A 20,454-nucleotide genomic window follows, 5' to 3' on the forward strand; every position below is an offset into this window, starting at 1 on the left:
TGTGAGAATTGAGAGGACTTCGGGGCTAGTTTTTTTATAACGCAATAAAAGAAGAATACCCATTGACGGTAGAAAATATCAAATCTGGATTGCCACGAATGGGTTCGACAACTCCCCGTGACTACATTCACGCAGGTACATTGTACATTGCAGTAATGTATGTATACGACTACATGTATAATTATTAGTATTGATGGATATTAGCCAATGACGTCTTGTACCCACTTGTTGAAGTTAGCATCAGTCCGGGATGGCCATTTCTAATTCCCCTAGTCGTCCCTTTTAAAAGGAGCAATCTTGTAAAGCGCCTTTTGTCTCAGTCCGAATGATATTGAAGTAGTGGCATAACGGCATGTGTACACAGTACACTTCTTTTTACTTAGACAAAATATGCATTCTGCTTTTCAATTTCGCTGAATAATCAATTGCTCGTTTATTTCCACGCAGTTCGTTGACTAGCTACGTCCTTCATGTAGTGCAGTGGTTCCCAAATTTTTCCGACTCATCGCTCTCGTATAAAGCTCGACACACATCCCCCCATATTTACGGGGCAGAAAATGAGGACGTTTTAACGGGACATTTAATAAATTTACTCTTATTGCTGGTGATTTCATCAGACATAAGGTCATTTTTCCGAGTCGGTGCTCGAAAAACCGGTTTTCGCGACTATTTCCCGTTGGGTTGACCTTTTTAGTATACTTTCGCGTCAAATGCAGAAAAAGTCGTCTTTCCGTCCATTTTATTGGACGTGTTAAACAGAGGTGATCAAAGTAGTCATGAAAACTACTCAAGTAGAAGTAGAAGTAGCGGCGAAAAAAATCTGCTCAAGTACGAGTAGAAGTACTTCTTCCGTAAGCAACCTAACACTACTTGAAGTAGAAGTAGAATTGACTGACTTTAAATCTACTCAAGTAAGTAAGTAGTTTTATAAACAGTCTTAATTCGTTCGCATGGACTGTCAAAAGCTGCAAATTGAGCTATGCGGTAGGTGCAGGGAGCTTGATTCGTATTGATACATCCCAGGAGGTAATAATTTTCGACAGAATGTGCATTCTTTCGCATCATGGGATGCAAATTATAGTATTGATATGAAAATGCGATACTAAACTGTTGTTTACTAGAAAACCCTGTTTTAGAGATTATCATGACATTGCGCCCTACCCCATATTATAAGGTCCCAAGTAGGCGAAGACAATACGGAGAAGTTTTATCGGATACGGTTTCAACACTTTGCGCGATTAGTTTACGTTAATAACAAATATTGTGGATCGTAAAATTTATATTTAATGTAGCTTTATTTTTGGAAAATAGAGGCATTACTGTACGCTTGCTTTTATGCTTCAACATGTATGTTCTGCAGAAGGGTATTGCGAAATTGTATCGTCTGTCGACATTGGAACACGAAACCACTCCAACAGAAAATGGGCATTCTTCCAAAGGAACGCATTTGCGTTTCTCCGGCATTTTCTGAGGTCGGGTTGGATTTCACGGGGCCAATTTATATTAAAGTAGGTGACGACGCAATGCAAAAACCGTATATTTGTTTGTTCACTTGCCCCCACAGTAGAATGATTCATTTGGAATTGACCAACGATATGTCCACGGAGGAATTCATCGGTGCTCTGCAACGAATGATAAACAGGCGTGGCTGGTGTCGAGAAATTATATGCGACAACCAACTCACTTTCAAAAAGGCTTAACGTTTAATTCAGATTTCGACACGCGCGTCCTTCAAAAAGCGGTCAGAAAATGAAGCTCGGCAAAAATTCCTTACCGACAACGGGATAACGTGGAAATACATTACCGAACGCGCTCCACACCGTGGTGCCTTCTACGAGAAGATGAACAGATCCATTAAAGAACCTCTCGGAAAGATTCTGGGTAAGGCAAAATTGAACTTCACTGAACTCTACACCATTTTGACAGATATCGAGTGTGCGATGAACTAGCGGCCGTTGACGTATCTCGGTTCCGATCCGGGGAATCCGCAAGCAATCACTCGGCTCATTTAGCAATTGGTCGACCACTGCGGCATCTACCTAATTTCCCGGCCAAATCCCGTGTCAACGTCTCGAATCGATTTCGCTATCTGCAAACGCTGTTGCGTCATTTCTGGTCGAGATGGTCGAAGGAATATCTCCCGACGATGATCAGAAGAAAGAAGTGGGTTTTCGAAAATTCTGTTCCAAACGTCGGAGACGTTTGTTTAATTGCGGACGACGGATACGCGCGCTCGAATTGGAAGGTCGGCAGAATCGTGACGGCATTTAAAAGCAAAGATGGCCTCGTGAGGACGTTCAAATTGAAAACGGCCCGCGGATTTCTTACGAGACCCATTCAAAAACTCCACTTACTGGAGAGAGACTATTCGGTTGACTGTGACCAGTCAAAGGGGGGTGTATGTTAGCGCGTGCGTACGCGCTAACATATAGGTTTGATATAACTCTTTGACGAAATATGTTTCCAACCCCTGTCATATGCGGATGAAAAATACATCGTCATGCAGCATTTTTACGGTGGGCGGTCATCATCATCAGAACATTCATTCCGTACCAATGATCTATATCTACGTACTATATAGCTGTTGGGCTGACTATTTCGAGGATACCGACCATTCCATATCGTATACGTCGGGTGTTATCGGGTGTAAATCTTCCGTAGGCTCATACCACATGTTTTCTCAAAATTATTGACACGATTATGGCATAATTATACAACTTGAAGAATACACATTTTTGGAAACCATTCTTTTAAATGCAACCTAAATATATCGTATTTGATGTAAACTTTGAGTTTTAAGCATAGAGACCAAAATGGTATACAGTGAATTCAATAACGAAAGTGTACTCAATATAGCTGTTGAAGTCAATTTGATATCTGTGGCCAATCACAATTGTCAACAAGCTGCTTGAACTCTGGCTGTACATCGGTCGTAGAAACACTTGCTAACGACTGCACGTGAACATCAGTTGGACTGGCACGCAGCTTTTTCTTGTCATTGTTCATGGTCAAAAATGATTGCTCGTAAATGTATGTCGACCGGAACAGAACAAGCAGTTTCGTGGTCATCGTTCTCAGGTTGACAAACTTGAAAACACGCAGTGACGCATGAACGCACAACCAGAGGTGGTCAGTAACGAAGTACTTCTACTTTCTGGAAGTACTCAAGTAGTTTTCCTCTACTTCTGGTACTTACTCAATTCAATCTGATTTTCCATACTTCTACTTCTACTTCATAATATTTCGTGATCTACTTACTTACTACTCGCTATTTTCAGTTTGTCAAGTATAAGTAGATTAGTCCCCTAATACGAAAGATATTCTGACGAATTTCGGGACTGTTTTCACGGAGTTCCAACATTTAATATTCATTAAAGTCAAGTAAAGCCCCGAAATTTTGTTTCGCTTTGCGCACAGTGGTTATGGAATGGCAAATATGGTTTCACGAAAGTATCAGTGATTGAAATTTAGGTGCAAGATTGCTTGGTTCCGCTCACGCTGTATTGTCGCCCATATTAAATATTTCATCACATCACACTTTGAGTTCTAATTACTATATGTTCTTTTGTCTGCAGAATAAACATGTTGAAGCAGAAAAGAAAGTGTGGTAATGCCTCTACTTTCCGAAAAGAAAGCTACATCAAATATGAATTTTACGATCCACTATATTTGTTATTAACGTATACTAATCGCGCAAAGTGTTGAAACCGCATCCGATAAAACTTCTCCGTATTGCTCTTCGCGTAAACTTGGGACCTTATAATATGGGTTAGGGCGCCATGCCCTGATATTCTCTAAATCGGGGACTTCTAGTAAACAAAGGGTTAGTATCGCATTTTCATATCAATACTATAATTTGTATCCCATGATGCGAAAGAATGCTAATTTTGTCGGACATCGATACATCCTCATATGCCGAATCAAGCTCTCCGTACTATTCGCATAGCTAAATTTGCAGCTTTTGACAGCCCATGCGAACGAATTAAGACTGTTTTTAAAACTACTTACTTACTTGAGTAGATTTAAAGTCAGCAAATTCTACTTCTACTTCAAATAGTTTCAGGTTGCTTGTGGAAAAAGTACTTATACTCGTACTTGAGTCGATTTTTGTCGCAAATTCTACTTCTACTTGAGTAGCTTTCTTGGCTACTTTGACCACCTCTGCGCACAACACAAAAAAGCTAAAAAAGTGAAATGATAACGTAAAATCACTATAATTTAAGGTAGTAAGCAGGCGAGTAGTGAGGGATCGTGGCAGACTGTTTCCGCGTGCAACATTATCACGTAAGACCGGAAAATTTCTGAGAGCCGCTCAAAATACCGTCGCGGACCGGATTTAGCCTGTGTGCCGAAGGTTGCCCACCCCTGGCATACACCCTGTTCTAGATAGGGATACGGTTTAATTCCAGCCGGGACCTGCAACGAGATCGAGATACCAAAAATGCCTATTTTGATTGAACTGGAGTATGTTTTGCGCTTTTCCTTCCTGGTAAAAGCTGTGTGTTTATTCCCGGACTTCCCGGTGCATGGCGTGCAAACGTGGTTGAGTAATGGTTGAATAGCCGATATAAATTAGGTTACTGACATTGCTAAAACTATATCACGCCAAACTATATCTGCTCGCTCAATAAACGAACATATACTATATTCGACCACAGAGAGAAGCAAACGCCCTGAAAGACTGTAATAGCGATATGAATTTTTCGGGGATGTCGATGCTGTTATGTGTGATTGCGGGACTAGCGATCGACAGTGGATTATGTAGATGCAAGTAAGCTGGACTATTGACGGTGTATATCACCAAATTTATAGACTTACATTGGTCTTATAATATCTCATCCTCGGTGAGAATGGTTCTCCTTACGTGGTCAGAAGTATGATCTATTTTGTTGCGTGTTTCCATCCTGGTTGTGGTCGCTATCTGCGAGCTCGTTGGTCATACTATCGGTTCATGGATACCGCACGTTTTAACATACTTATGGATATGAAAGAGATCAAATCAATTATGCAGCATGTAGTAGTCTACCTATATAGCTGCCGTGGTCTCGTCTAGCTACCGTAGACAGATACTGTCGATATGTTGTGGTCTATCGCATTATTTATTGTAGTACCTGAACCGCATAAATGAACCGCTTCCAATTTCAATATTGAGATGAAATTGCGGTGGGTTAAATCATGAAATAATTGAATATCCCTCTGAAATCAAAGTCAACCTTTCCATAAGTGACGGAATTGTTTAAAAAGTTTGTTGGTTCATCGCAATTCAATTTCCCAAAATACGTACACGTGGACGCCGTTTATAATTTGAAAAGCATTTAACCTTGGTAAAGCTACATAAATATCTATGTCCGGATATCATACCAACGAATTTTACACATACATTTTACAAATAACATTGTGTGGTAGTGAAAGAATATAACATCTTCATATATTTTTTCAGTTATCCAGGAAGATGCGATGGTAAGTATAGGCCTTTATATTTCTAGGGGTAAAGCGTGCGTCCCTGGGCAGACATAGTTGTCACAGTAACACCATTTGCCGATGAAGCTAGCACTTGCTGTCAGGCTATGATATTAACGATTTGAAGCAAGCCCTATTACGTTGTTCAAATGAGTAGGCCTAGGCCTATGTCTGCAACCTAAAGGATAGCGGAGTAACTTGCGACGAGCTAAATCCACGTTTACTCCACGATTACTGTTATTCAAGTAATGATTTTATTTCTTTTTTGGTGGATATATTCGCAATCGCCAGAAACTAAATAATAATTCGCGTAAATACAACACTAATTTTAAAAAACAGTTTTGGTATGCTTCTACAGGCATCACAGTTTCGCTATGAAAGTTGAAAATTGACAATGTTGCAATTACCGCAGTGAGGAGCGGTGTATTTCATGGCTGGTGAGGCACGCTTTTTTCGCGTATCGCTCATTGGATATAGTGCCAAACACAGTTACTTTGGGCATGAACAGACTGTCACCATGACATCGTGCGAGGAGCGAGGAAAATTTATTATTCGAAATTCAACAAATAATAAATTGATATCAAAAGATCGCTTGAGTGTGGTAGTTACCAAAATTTATACTCTTCGCGGCTCATACTTTGATATCAGCCTGTTGTAAATTAATATTGTAGTCGAAAAGCATCTTAAATGCCACGAACAACAACAGCAACGTAGGCTTTATAAGTAGCTGTTACATACCACAACTTAAGTAAGGTGTGGTTGCAAAATACATAACAGCTACAACAACGGGGGAATGTATTTGGTCCACATTACAAATTCGTAATATTGCCAGAGATAAAACCAATTACTTGAGCCTTTTCCACAAAATTACAGGACCACATAGTTCATTGGTCGCGAGGATTTAAAGCAATTACTTCAAGGTAAACCCAACAAATATTTGTATTATAGAGGACGACGTGCGAACTTAGACTCTGATCAGACATTGTTCTGTAGCTAGCGTTCACAATATGCACTTTAAATATTTAGAGGACATCGAATCCCAACTATCTCTCGAAGTCAATGATCAGCCGACTGCAAACCGGTTGATGCAGAATGGCGCGAAAATACTGCGGGATATACAAGCTGAGACGATAATCCTCCAAAAGATTCTGGACGATATTAACCAATAGTTCTACACGTTTTCGTACACGTGGATTGTATACAGAAGACAGAAATTAATTGTGATCGTTGATTATATATTTACGCGATATGTGAGGCATTTATATCGATGAAATTAAGTTACGCAGTGCGCACTGTACATTCTGTCAGATACACCACCATTATGTCTGCGACGAGACTTCGAGATTTTCTGCAGTACCCACTAAAAATTGTTCAAGTATAAAACCATTCAGATTCAATGCCCTGCCCATAAATGATCTGTTTTGTCGTCCAGAATGTGATGTAGTAAGAATATTCAATACGCGTGTGATGCGACTTTTATTATTGAACAATGATTGCCGTAATACATATGCAAATTTCCACAATAGAAATCGTCTACTATGCACCGTTGAATATTGTTGCTGCTGCAATAGGGTTTATGTGTAATGCCGTTTCCAATGTTTCACGACTTGTCAAACAACAACGTTCGTAAGTAGCATTCCTGTATTACGCATGTACAGATCAAAGCTGCAGTAGGGTGCATGGTATGTGAATGTATACCATATATGAACATCGGTCTTTTTGAAGCGCGAGGAAAATTCACTACCGCATCAAAACGAGGCTTTTGTGCTGTTTCAGCCTTTTGCTATTATTCAAAAGTGTTTTCTGATAGTATGGAATATGTAAAGTAATGTACGAAGTTGCACTCATCCACAGACGACTGCTCCGTCAGACCTGGAAGTATATCAGGAATATGACGAAGTTTAGCCATGTTCTACTCTTGTTTTGGAAGACCAATTCAATAAGATAATTCAAATTGTATGCATCCAAATTTTGAACCCAATTCTGCACTGGCTGAGGCTGTCAGAAAGTATCGTCGGAAATTATCCATTGCAGAATAACCCTTTGATTTGTATCTTCAATCCAGTATACGGAAAGTCAATTTGCCTACATTCCCAGATGACAAAACCCCAATATATTGATTTAATTTGACTGGACTCGGCTGGGCTGCTGTGTTTGGTGCTATAATGGTTACAATACATGACAAATACTGAAATCTTCCTGATACTAATACAAATTTCCACTATTGCTCACAATAATAACCTCTATCTAATATTGAATTGCACTGAATTGGTTCAAACGGCACAACACAGGAAAAAAGGCTTCCTACCGACTTGAAAGTGTGAACACAATATTATGTTACAGATGTCGATGCACAACATGACGGATACAGATTTTGCGAAATCTATAAAGTGTTCATTTTCATTGATGACATGATTGTGTCGCTAGCCCCTCCCGTTGTATCTCTAGGCCTATAGTTCTACTTTCAACGCGTCGGCTAGATCTGATCATGTCGTTAAAAAAAACTTCTTATCACCTTTTCCATTCGTTTGGTTGTATCGTAGTTTACTTTGAACTACAGGGTTAAAACGATCATAAATTGTATGCATTCGCACATAATCCCAACATTTGGATATCTACCATGCTTCTAGTGTATTTCAATGTTCAGCAACAAATTCATCTATGGAATTTGCTTGTGACTCGGAGCCTTGTGACTTGATTACAACCCTGTTTGGTTCTTCAAATAATGTAGGATTGCGTTCGTCCTCTGTTCCACGATGCTGTAAAGCGCTTTCTTGCAAATTGATTGACTCCGAAATGCTCCCAGCATCTAGAGTTCAAATGCGTTGATCAATATTGAATTAAAATTTCAATGGTTATAAAATTTGCAGAGTCGAATAGCCTTCGTTGTCGTACATCTATCTCGTAGGCGATTTATTTTCTATCTCGGCAAACTACGCTATCGTCTCTTTGTCCGCTGGAAATCGTGATACAGCATTGAGAGAGACACAATTTGATTCAGCACTGAAAACTATTTGCTGTATCGTAGCCAGGTTAATCTAAAATAAAAGAAACAGGTAGTCAACGTAAATCTAATAATTGACCTTGACCGATAATTATAAACGAAAAACTCAAATAACTCCGCTTCTACTAGTTGGAATCGACTCAAATTTGTTTTGCATCGTCTTTGGAGACAGCTCAACAATTCCATGGGGTTGATAGAAAAATTGGAATTTTTTCTTTTAATTTTCCCTAATAAATAATTTTTTTTAATTGGATCTGTGGAGCCTTATACTTGTTAGAATCTAACCAAATTTGGTGTGCAGCGTTTTTTAGGGTAACCTGACAATTTAACCCCTGAATGGCTGGAATCCGGAAGAAAAAAAGTTATTTTTGAACAGCCCTATTGTACATTCTCTGAGCAGGCCAGCAGCCATTCGTCCACTAGGGAAGAAATTAATGCTGTTCCTTTGTAAAATGTGGTTTATCAAATTGTATATTTTCATAGATTGCATTGATATTGATAGCTAATCGTTTAATTGACCATAAGGACAGAAATGTACAGTAAGAAGTCATTTGGCAATAGGAAAAGGTAATACCATGGTAGATAGGTACCAGTGGTTCTTGAAGAATCAAATAAATCTTTTGAGAAAAGATTCGAGATTTCACCGCCTTCAGCATCTAATAGTGGTGACTCGGATTCGGCGGAGACGTTTTTCTTCTTGAGTTCTGCATTTTTTGATGCACCCATTCCAAAAACCTAGAATTCCCGACTGTGGCTCAACTGGCAATGGATATCAAAACTGGAGACAGGCTGCGGCAAACGGGTTTTGCAATTGATATTCGTATCGGAGTACCATCCTGAAATTGATGCTGAAATTGTATGCTTGAAAGGTCTGGGGGGGGGGTATGGGTGTAATATATTTTCACTCAGACCACCTGCGATGGAAATTTGACAGTGTCGCTGTATATTCTCGATATGTTGTGCAACCTCTAACAAATTTTTGATTTAATTCAATGTTGCAAATCTGGCAATGAGACAATGAAGAACAGCAACAGCACTGAAAGCGACTTCATACCATTAATAATTATAGCACCCAAATCTAACTATGAAGTTACGCAACTACCTCCAAGAACATCACAGATGATTCTACTACCAACAATTTTCGCCAACTTTTCCGATTACTACAATTGTATCTGCTCAGGATATAAATGACGTGAAACAAATCGCGAACCGCAAAAGGGTTTTCTTTTAGGTGCTGTGAGATAGTCTTGATAAATTTCTCACAATTCCTACTGTGTTGAATGATAAAATAGAAACATAAGCTGCAAATCCGCACCTCTACTTTTGCGTGAAAATGTTAAAATTTGGGTAAATGTACTTGGAAATTGGACTAATATATAGGAAATCAGCGCTCAAGTAACGGTCCGGCGGGTTATTTGGGACTTGAGCCTGAAAAATGACCTTTTTAATACTCAACCAACGAATAATGTGAAAAATGGCCATGTTTCGGAAGCCTTTTTTAGTCAAACAACCACAAAGTCGGGAAAATTTTTTGGATTTACCTCCAGTATTGGATGTCTGAAAATTTTGAAACAGTGTTCTCTTCAGATTCTCAAAAATGGTACACCTAGATAATATGAGCATTGTACGTGTAGATTGGGACCGCAGTCAGGATACAAATTGACGACAAAATAGTAACTAATTTTGACCACGTAAGTAGGACAATTTACACAGAGCAGAAACATTTGCAAACCAATGTAAGTCTATCTATTGGTTGGTTGTATGTACTTCCAATGACTATACTTACCGGCAGTTACAAAAGTCATTCTCGAATCATATTCCCTCAAGCACCCATAACAACAATGACGTCCCCGAATAAAATAATTCCGTTGTTTCAATCCTTTTGCGCTATTAATTATTTGAGTAGGTAAATTTTTGTGGTTGTGTAGTGGACAGGAAATTTAAAAAATACCAAAAGCAGACACTTTCGTGGTATGATTTAAAGAATTGTTAGTAAACCGATTAATAACGGCTCTTCAAGTGTCACTCAACCGCTTCGGAACGCAATATCTCGGGAAATCCGGGAATGGATGCAGCTTTCATCAGGAAACGACAAGTCCATAGCATGCTCCAGTTCGTCCATTACTGATAAATGTTGGTAGCTCGATCACATCACATTTCAGGTTCAGGCTCGAATGGAACGTTTTTGTCAATCTCGTGCTAAGGGACACAAAGGTTCTTTGACTAGGGATTCGTGAAGCACAACACTATACTTGTTTCGTATAATTTTAATCGCTCACCACTGACCACAAGGGACAGATCTTCACAGCATCAAAGATATACCAAATGGCAAGATCTGGCCGGTCAGCATTGTTGACATTACTCTAGTCATATAGTCATAAGCCACCAAAACTGAGGGATCTGGCCGCTCTTAATTTTTGATCCATGTCGGTCAACTGGGTATGCACTGAATGGTGCTATATACATTCTCCAATCCGGATTTATGTGCACTTTCGGTAATTGGAGATGCTTCGGAATCCACCTCTAAGCAGACCGGACATTCTTATTTGTGCACTAAATGGTCCCACGCACAACATGCAAGGTTTCGCTCCATTATATAGACACCAATCCCTGACACAACAGATCTAGTGTAAGCAATACATGAGGCTGTCAGTTTGAACATCAATTTTATATCAGCTCGTAGTCTCGAGTACGTGTTTTAGTTTTCGTAATAGACACTTTTGATAATTTTGTCGCGCACGTGACATTTATTTATATTATCTCTGGAATAGTGATTATCAGACTGTTGGGCGCGCCCCTTGGCTGGCGTGAAAGCATTTGAAGGGAAGGGCGAAGTAGCCTGAGAAAACTACAGTTTATGAACTCGTAGTGAGTTTTATGGCACTGAAGGATACAATTTTCAATAACGGCAATACCCCTAATTATATTGCCATTTTAAATGTCATAGTAATGTGATACTATCCATAAACCGATGCTAGATTGTGACTGTAACCCAGTGGTTCTTAACCTTGCCCCCAGCGCCCCCCAGGGGGCGCTGGCGATTTTGAAGGGGGCGGAAACGCTCAGGGGGCGATATGGGGGGCGCTGGGCTCAGGGGGGCGGTATGGGGGGCGCTGGAGAAAAATGGCTTCGCAGTAGATGATGTGGTGATAGGACATATCCTTAATGAGTATTCAGAGCAAATTAACACCGAAAACTTCGTTACATATAGCCTTCAAAATACATATAGGTTTAATTGTCCATGGGCGCCTAAATGACTGACACCGAATGTTCCTGTCTTGGCAATCTGAACCCCAGAAGACGAATTCCATCTGGCAGGGAAAAATTATATGCCAGTGAAGAAATAACAATTTGAAATCGTGTGCGTCTTTTAGTTTAGTACAGTGGTTCTTAACCTTGCCCCCAGCGCCCCCGAAGGAGCGCCCCCGAAGGAGCGCTGGCAATTTTGAAGGGGGCAGAATCGCTCAGGGGGCGATATGGGGGGCGCTGGGCTCAGGGGGCGGTATGGGGGGCGCTGGAGAAAAATGGCTTCGCAGTAGATGATGTGGTGATAGGACATATCCTTAATGAGTATTCAGAGCAAATTAATACCGAAAACTTCGTTATATATATTCTTCAAAATACATATAGGTATAATTGTCCATGGGCGCCAAAATGACTGGCACCGAATGTTCCTGTCTTGGCAATCTGAACCCCAGAAGACGAATTCCATCTGACAGGGAAAAATTATATGCCAGTGAAGAAATAACAATTTGAAATCGTGTGCGTCTTTTAGTTTAGTACGATTGGGCGACAGGGATATTCCTGTTGGGCGATATCCCTGTTGGGCGATTCTATAATTTTTGATATTGCAGCCTGGAGGTCACGAAATAACATCATGCAACGAAGTCATACCAACGGGTTCTCCCGCCCGAATATGTTTAATTACTAGTTACGGGCCTTACAGTTTCCAAGACACCTCACAATGTTCGCTTTAAGTTTTGATGAGTCTGCGCACACTCAACAACTCACTGCGCTGACCCTTGGAAAACAGTGCCTAACGACTAAAAAAGGTCCTAACTTCAGATTTGTTTTGCGCAACGTAGATTTTCTGTGCGCAGAGACCGTGTCAGCACTGCGCACGTTCGCAGCTTAGAGGGAACATTGCACCTCACTCAGCTATACCGGTAAATCTGGTAACGTGAGCAGAGAGGACAAGAAATTGATAGCAATATGTATGCAATCCCCGATCTTACTGGCCGATTTTAGCATGAATTATCGAAAGTTTTCGCGCTTCGCACTGGATCGCTAAACAGTACAGCTGATTCCGTGGCAAAAGCGAACGACGTGATGGGGGGCGGTCGGTTTATCACCCTATGGGAACCCAAGACCCAAGTTTTTTCGGGGGCCTGACGAAGTGACGTTTCGTTCCTGCCAACGGGTATGCGCCCGAAGATGTATAATTATTATTGAGGGGCCCTACCTTTTCAATTACACATTACTCAGCTTTACCGGTGAATCTGTTTACGTGAGCAGAGAGAGGATAAAAATTGATCTCAATTTACATGCAATTCCCGACCATATTGACCAATTCAATCATTAATTAGTGAAATTTTTCGCGCTTCGCGCGTCAAGTCGAGAATAGCTGCCTCAGTAAATGGACACCCAATGCAGATACCTAGTATCAGCAAATAGCGGACAGCCAAATGGGGGTCTGGGGGTGAAGTCCCCCGGAAGTTTGGTTTATCACCAGATGGGGGCCCAGGACCAACGTTTTTTGTTTGGGAGGGGGGCTGACGAAGTGTTGTTACGGCCCTGATAACGAATAATTGTACCTACGGGCACGCCCGAATATGTTTTATTATTAATTACGTGCCCTATATTTTCTTATACAACAGCTCACTCAGCGCTACTGGTAAATCTGATTACGTGGGCTGAGAGTATAAAAAGTTTATAGCGACTTATATATGTAATTACCATCTATTCATTCATGCATTATAGAAAATTTTGGTACCTAGGGCGACCAGGCCACACAAACTTTGCTGACCATCGAAATCACGCTATGGGGTTCGCGGGGGGCGAAGCCCTCAGAAGTGGTGTTACGGCCCTCCCTCTTACTCATTGTCTTCATTTCATTGTTTACAATATGAAGTTGGGGGGCGCTGGAGCACGATAATTTTTGAAAGGGGGCGCTGGAGGAAAAAAGGTTAAGAACCACTGCTGTAACCGGACCTTGAGCAAATCAGAAGATATCTCTGAATACGGATTAGCTGGTGAATGCGTGTAGTAGCGTAGGTGTTAGCTGATGCTTTCATGGTCTGTCTGTCAATCATCTGTGCAGATGGCGTAGAAAGACTCAAAGTTATGGAAAATAATATTTTGCCCATAAGGTGATGTCATATGTTATGAATGCCTTTTGTATTTAAGAAAAAGGGTTTAAATCAAAGCAGCTTTTAACGTCGAAGTAGCGCCTACGAGTATACTAAATCAGGACTTGTTTTGTAGAATGTCATTTAATTGCATCCCAAAAGTTATCAATCGAAGGATTCTCTTGTCAAACGCCTGCTACTCGGAGAGAAAGATTTTTTGTCGTGTTAATAAGTGTCAAGTTTTGATGGCGCGTGGTGTGCGCGATTTCCTACATTTGAACCAAACGCCAGTCAAGAAATCGAAGGGACTAGACACCAAAATCGCTAAAATATTCATATGATACGTGCTAACATTGCACATGATTATTCGTGACGAAATACTCAACTACAACTTTTTTTTCGCATCCGGCGCGATATGTTTCCATCTCAATTGTTGCTCTGTGTATAGTCAAGATTTTATATTCGTGAGGTCTCTCAACAGTGATAACCTGCCATGCCATCAAACTATGCGTTGGAATTGCAAACACCCTGGTTTCTCTTTTAAATATTTTATGATCTCACGATAAGGGGGGGGGGCGTGTCTAAAAAAGTTTGAGAGCCCCTGATCTGGAGCATGTCCTTTTTGTGCGTAATTCACATTAGTGAAACCTAGGAAGTGCTTGTGCATTGTGCAATGGTGGAAGATACTCAGTAAGACGCAGAGCCATTTCACAGATCTTAAAGCTTCATGATATCCGCGTCTCCACGGGTAGAGTTTCCAAACATCAGCCATATATCCGCGTCTCGTTATCTCCAGTACGCGGACGTAAATGTCACTGATCCGCAATGGAACACATTAGTAACTAAAGAAGCGCAAACTTCCGATATAGAACTGTATCCTTACAAATTCTCATATTAAACAATACTCGGGCGCACTGTAAAATATGAATATTCCAATCGATAATTATTTAATAGAGGGACTATTATCAACTACCTTAAACGAACATTCTTGATTTAGAGTCTGTGCAGAGTAGGATAATGAGAGAAAGTTCACCTGTTCCTCCTGTGTTTGAGCTTACCATAGCCGATGAATGCTCATTGCTCACTTGCTTACTCATCCACATCATCAGTTGGCAAGAGCTTGATGCCGGATGATGTTCATCTCAAGCCCGCCTTTTACCTCGACTTTTAACCGACACCAGTTTGGCTCACCCGTGGCCGGCTCTGGAAACCCGAGACGAAAATCTTCCAAAGACCAACCGTGCAACTGTTGCTGCATATCAGGACAATGACATCTGGAACTTCCCCGAATAATTACAACACCTTCACACTCATGATGGAGACAAGTCAGATAGCGTATACACTGTAAAAATAAACCGTGTATTTAACGTGTTTTTTGCACGTTTTTTCCAATAACACGTTTAATAACGGAAACGCCGACGTGTTTTGGAAATAATCAAGTTTAAAACAGAAAACGCGACGTGTTTTCCAATTAATCAAGTTCAAAACTGAAAGGCAACATGTTTTTACATTCTATGTTAAGACCATGCAACCTCCAAATATATTGGTTGGATATAAAACCAAAGATAACTATGATGAGGACCAGATGGACACGGAAATAGTGTCAGGGACGCGGATTCTGCGCAATGTTGATACAGTTGGATCAGATTCGGATTTTATTGCACCAATCGGGACGCAACATAATTGCTAATCCAATCGCTGACGATCCGAGCACTCAAATTAAATAAAGTTGGGCTAATTTATAAGGTACTGTCGCATTGATTCCGAAAATATACATTAAAATCTTATCGGGGCAAAGGAACCCCCTCGAAATGCACCCCAAAAGTCTGCAAATCGGTATTGTTCTGAACAATCGCAACAACGCAAAGGTCGTTGCTATGGAGATTGTGCTGCATCGCTGCACGATGCCGATCTTCAGATTTTGAAGGCTATTTCGGGTTAGTTCCATTGTCCTAATGAAATTTTAATGTATATTTTCAGAATCAGCGCGACGGTAGCTTTCAAATACGATCAACTTTATTTAATTTGAGCGTTCGGGCTTCAGCTATTGGATAAGCGATCATGCTGCGTTCAGATTGCTGAACACTTCAGTAGTCATTTCCTCACGGCGAGCAAGGGTGATAATGGGTGGTGCGAATCTATGCGTAGGTTAGTTATCTATAAAAAAGAATGACATTTGAGTATTGGTCGTGATTGGTTGAAAACGGAGGTATAATTATGTCAGTTCACGGCTCACACGATTTCCGAATCCGTTGTTGGAAAACAGGAAATTTTAGTTCACGGTAGTCGATTTCCGTATCCGTCGTGATTGGTTGCAGAACGACGGTAAAATTTCAGTTCACGACTCAGGGAGTTTTAGATATCCCTGTCACGACTCACACTATTTCACGATCCGACGTGATTGGTTAAAAAAACGGAAGTTCTACTTCACTGCTCACGTGATTGCCGTATGCGATAAGATTGGTTTAAAAAATTTTCAGTGCCGGGAAGTCACTTCCCTCGGCGATCACTACGCGGCGAGCGAAGTTGGCGAAACTGAGTGTAGAGTTTATTACCGGCTGACGGTTATTGATCGGATTTGTCCAGTTAGTACAGGATACATTTAACATCAGTTTTCATCGGGAAAAGTGTTTCCGATTCATATACGCGCCAGCTACGGGGTGTGCATAGTTGGTGTGCTGCATTTAACTGCAGTATGGTACCGTGTGGAAGCAGCAATCCACCAGTATCGTTTAGCACACGGGTCACCAACCTTTTTGCAACCGAGGGCTACTTTTGCGTAATGATTGAAGCAGCGGGCTACTATTTACTCCCGTCGTTTACCCGTACCACACTGAATTTTCGCTTTGATATTCATAGCACTGGGCAGGACTGGATATCATGTTATCTGTTTCTATAGCAGTCAGTGGGAAGCCTGGCATTGTATGATATCAACTAGTGCGTAACGAAAAACCTCATCGCAGAATCGAGCTCGGTCAAACTACCATCGAATCATCCATCGTCACTAAGTCTGGCAAATTCATTTAACACGTTTTTCCGTGACAAGGTCGGCTCTATCAGACAATTTTTGCTTGCTCAGCAAGGCAACCGACACCGATCAGAAGGACAAACAAACAAGGAAAATTTCAACGGTGCCGCTCTGGATAATCTATCGCCTACTAATGTTGATGAGATTAAAGAGCTCATATCTGGTACGCGTCCAAAGACATGCGATCTTGATCCTATACCAACTTGGATTCTGATGGAATGTTTCTCGGACTTGGCGATTCTGGTCGTCGAAATCATAAATCGGTCGCTGTTAGACGGCGTGGTACTGCAATGCTTTAAGCGAGCTGTGGTGACCCCACTCCTGAAGAAGAACACTCTTGACCCCGATCTGATGCAAAACTATCGACCGATATCGCAGCTTCCGCATCTCTCAAAACTTCTGGAAAAGGTTGTCGCCAAACGCATTGTGGACCATGTGACCGAGTACGATCTTCACGATATGAATCAGTCGGCATATCGTGCCGGACACTCGACTGAAACAGCAACGTTACGTGTCCACAATGACATTGCTTCTGCCCTCGACAACGGAAACATGGTCGCTCTAATCTTGCTGGATCTCTCCGCTGCCTTCGATGTAATCGACCACGTTCTATTGGTGGAACGGCTCCATCATGTATTCGGAATCTCCGGCGTGGCATTAGAATGGGTAAAATCTTATCTGAAAGATAGAATGCAGTGCGTATCTGTGGATGGTGTCCGTTCGTCAGAGATTCAAATCGAATCAGGAGTACCACAGGGTTCTCTTCTCGGCCCATTGCTCTACCTCATGTACACGAAGCCAGTCGGAGATATTTGCCGCCGCCATGGTTTCTTCCACCATTGCTACGCGGATGATACACAGGTTTACGGTCTTATGAGAAATAGCAATGACTGGGAGAGCGTGTCATCCAAGTTACAGCGATGTCTTATCGATATTGAGGTCTGGATGACACAAAATCGTCTCAAGTTGAACAAAGAGAAAACTGAACTCATAATTTTTACGCCAACCAGACGCCCCATCGACCACAATCAATTCACCATCAGATTCGGACCAGACACCATCCAAGCCAAGACCTGTGTACGTAACCTAGGTATTCACTTTGACGGCATGCTCTCAATGGAAAAACATATCGACTATACATCAAAGATCTGTTTCATGTATATCCACAAGATCAGTCGAATCAGGAACTACCTATCTGAGGATGCATGCAAAGCCATAATACTGTCGCTGGTGATATCACGGCTTGACTATGGAAATGCTCTGCTTTACGGGGTAAACCAAAATTGCATCGACAAGCTACAAAAGATCCAAAACATCGCTGCTCGTTTGGTAACTCGGTCAAGGAAGCGTGATCACGTAACGCCGATTCTTAGATCCCTTCATTGGTTACCCGTGAAATTTAGGTCTGAATACAAGCTTCTTCTGTACGTCTTCAAATGCATGGAGGGAAGTGCACCAACGTATCTTCGTGAGCTAGTGACAATGTATAATCCCGGAAGAGCGCTACGTTCTCAGTCCCAAATGCTCTTGTCAGTTCCAAGAGTTAGAACATCGACCTACGGCGTGAGAACCTTTTCTTCCTCGGCCGCCATTCTGTGGAACAATCTTCAAATTTCTATCAGACTATGTGACTCGCTATATGTTTTCAAACGCAAAATCAAGACCGTTTTATTCACGCGAGCGTTTGAACTAGAGTAGTGTTCCTTCCGCCCTACAACTATGCACTTCGTCTTTTATACATATCGTTTACTTTTATATTTTATTGCCTTTTATGTACAGCGCCCTAGTGTAGTGATGACATATTGTTATATTCGGCGCTCTATAAATTATTATATTATTATTATTATTACTCTGGTATTTAACTTGACATTGCAATTCTGAGTGAGTGTTCCAGATGTGCAATAATTAAGCGTGGTTTGTGATTGTTTCTGATGAAGTTCATCTCCGAAAAGGCTGATTCACAACGATAAGTTGAACCACAGACGCTTGCAACCTTCAGAGTTGCTCCGCATACACCACTTTACTTTTCCGTATCAACAATGCACCAAACATTTGCTGCACAGTGAGGTGGGGGTCATTTTGCAGTGTTACAATTTCAATCTCCTACTGTTCAGCATCCAGAAATGACCAGATTTCATTATACCGGACAGCAGCAACGAGTACAAAAAGTTAGAAACATGGTATATTAAACTGCGTTGAGTGTAACAGAAACAAGCTGTGCCAAAAGATGCAATACGTAATGGGTATACAGATACTGAAAATCTGCTAGTACTTCACGGCTATCTGAGTCGGTATAGTAATATTGTTTTCTACTTTGGCATTGTCCTGGTCGTCGAGCTATCGTAACGGAATCCCCCCACCATTTCAAGAAGACCGTGGACGGCATTTCGTCATGTCACCTGTATAGGCAATGCGCCGTATCTTGAATTTCTGGTGATTCTATTACATACATCTATATGTTACTAATTGTAATTGAAGATATTTTTAAGTGTTATATATGCAAGTTACATGTTAGTGTGTTTTAAACAAGAATAGCTGAATCAATCAATCTATATATTTAAAAGCTCACTGGTAATAATCTAACGAATATTGGTAAATGCTGCTATTCCAACTATTTTTAGAATGGGCTCGCGGGCTACTCATCTAGTCCGCGCGGGCTACCTGGTGCCCGCGGGCACCGGCTTGGTGACCCCTGGTTTAGCACTTACCATATAGCTTCAGAGTGCATACGGTAACCAGTCGATTACAGTATATCATGTTTGGGAATGTCTTCGCTTATCTATGTAAATGATGAACCCAAGAAAGTTGAGCCAGTTAACATATTAGGAAGATGTTTATACCAAGCCAATATGTTGCATTATTGTCGAATGCAAGATATTGAAGGACAAGTTTGCTCTGTAAAATTATGTGACAAATACTGCAAAAGAGAATCCATGTTGTCAATCAGGATCAAGATGATCCAATATTTTTCTATGAAGATTTTGACGGGCACTGTCACATTTGTGGTATCCTCAAGTCAGGCTTTGGGCGATATTTACTCTGTTATTCCTGTGAGGCTGACAGAAACCGGTTTCCTTTGTGTTTTACAACCTGGTGAAATATTATACCAGAGACTCCATAATTTACCGGTATACTGTATCGGTAAATTACAATATGGTGAGCAATGTTCCCTCTAATTTTTTACGAGTCTTCGCAAAGCAGCACACTCACAAACACACTGCGCAGACCCTTGGACAACAGTGCGTAAAGACGAATAAAAGGTCATTATATTGGATTTTTTGTGCACAACTTACATTTTCTGTGCGCAGAGACCGTGTTAGCACTGCGCATTTGCGCACGTGCGCAGCTTAGAGGGAACATTGATGGTGAGATGGCTACATTAGACTGCATCATAGAATATGTTTCAAAGTTTATTAGTGAACTATGTGCCGATAGAGAAAAGTACCGGTAAATAAAATTGCGTAACTTTGAACACGACGTTCTATTTTTCAGATTCATCAGATTGGTTAGCGATTTATTACTCTAGTGCTATTAAATATGAAAATGCTGATCATCCATGGTAATATTAGAAAGGTGATCACAGTTGTTCACCTACCTGAGTTTTATGATGTTGT

At 41.0% G+C, this 20,454-nt stretch overlaps 1 protein-coding gene and 1 long non-coding RNA gene across 3 annotated transcripts in view; one reads left to right on the plus strand and one right to left on the minus strand.

Annotated features, from left to right (window-relative positions):
- The window catches only part of LOC145442164 (uncharacterized), a 135,309-nt gene that overhangs the window by 14,573 nt on the left and 100,282 nt on the right, over positions 1-20,454 (minus strand). The gene's annotated exons all lie outside the window — the stretch shown is intronic.
- Positions 4,591-7,011, plus strand: LOC145441821 (uncharacterized). Its single transcript, XR_013915900.1, has 3 exons — positions 4,591-4,771; positions 5,441-5,460; positions 6,487-7,011. It is a non-coding gene; the product is annotated as an uncharacterized LOC145441821 (long non-coding RNA).

This window comes from Botryllus schlosseri, chromosome 1 (assembly GCF_051294905.1).
Source record: "Botryllus schlosseri isolate E-star chromosome 1, Bs_hap1, whole genome shotgun sequence".
NCBI classification, from domain to species: domain Eukaryota; kingdom Metazoa; phylum Chordata; class Ascidiacea; order Stolidobranchia; family Styelidae; genus Botryllus; species Botryllus schlosseri.